Source organism: Colobus angolensis, unplaced genomic scaffold, assembly GCF_000951035.1.
Source record: "Colobus angolensis palliatus isolate OR3802 unplaced genomic scaffold, Cang.pa_1.0 Scaffold222, whole genome shotgun sequence".
NCBI classification, from domain to species: Eukaryota; Metazoa; Chordata; class Mammalia; order Primates; family Cercopithecidae; genus Colobus; species Colobus angolensis.
The window spans coordinates 2078613-2079321 of NW_012115400.1; the positions used below are offsets into that span (position 1 = coordinate 2078613).

The following is a 709-nucleotide window of genomic DNA, read 5'->3' on the forward strand; positions in this document are numbered from 1 at the left end:
GGGCCCAGACGCACTCCAGTGCCAGACGCTGACCGACGACAAACGCGCAGTGACAGACGCGACCCAAAGACCTGCAGCGGCGGAGCAGACACCCACGTGACAGACAGACGGACAGAAGCCCGTGGAGACAGACACGCGCAGACGGACGACCTCATGCAGCGACAGGCACAGACAAACGCAGGGACCGACTTTCACAGACGGACGGACACACTTGGACACCCTGACGGTCTCGCTCGAGGCTGGGGAAGTTAGCGCAAGGCCAAGGGGCCATGCATCCCCCGCCACGACAGACAGGGGTGGCATGGTTGGAGAGGCATGTGGGAGTGTGGCCGAGGACCGTCCCGTTAGGGGTCCAGGTGGCACTGGTGCAGAAAAGGTGACGTGGGACACTCCTGGGGATGAAGGAACACCTGTAGGAATGGAGGTGTAAACATGGGATCGCGAGTGGAAATGAGGTGGGAGGGCATGGAGACCGGAGACTCCCGGGGGAGGAAAGGGTGACTCGGGGACACCTGAGAAGACAGGCCAGCGTGGTGGCACGCGCAAGGCTGCGGGTCGAGGCCGCACTCCGCGGTGGCAGTGGAAACTTCTGGAATCCCCGCGGGTGGGTCTGCGCTGGTGCCCTGATGGGTGACCTCGGACTTTCGTCACCAGGGTCCGGTCGGGGCATGACATCACCAGGCCTAGCATTCATTGGCCGCACTGCTGG

The 709-nt window shown here is 63.6% G+C and overlaps 1 protein-coding gene across 1 annotated transcript in view; it reads right to left on the reverse strand.

Annotated features, from left to right (window-relative positions):
* ACHE (acetylcholinesterase (Yt blood group)) overlaps positions 1–84 on the reverse strand; it is a 6192-nt gene extending 6108 nt beyond the window's left edge. The window contains exon 1 of the mRNA XM_011943941.1: positions 15–84. The gene's annotated coding sequence lies outside the window, so the exon portion shown is untranslated. The remainder of the gene's footprint in view (positions 1–14) is intronic.
* Positions 85–709: the final 625 nt, after the last annotated feature.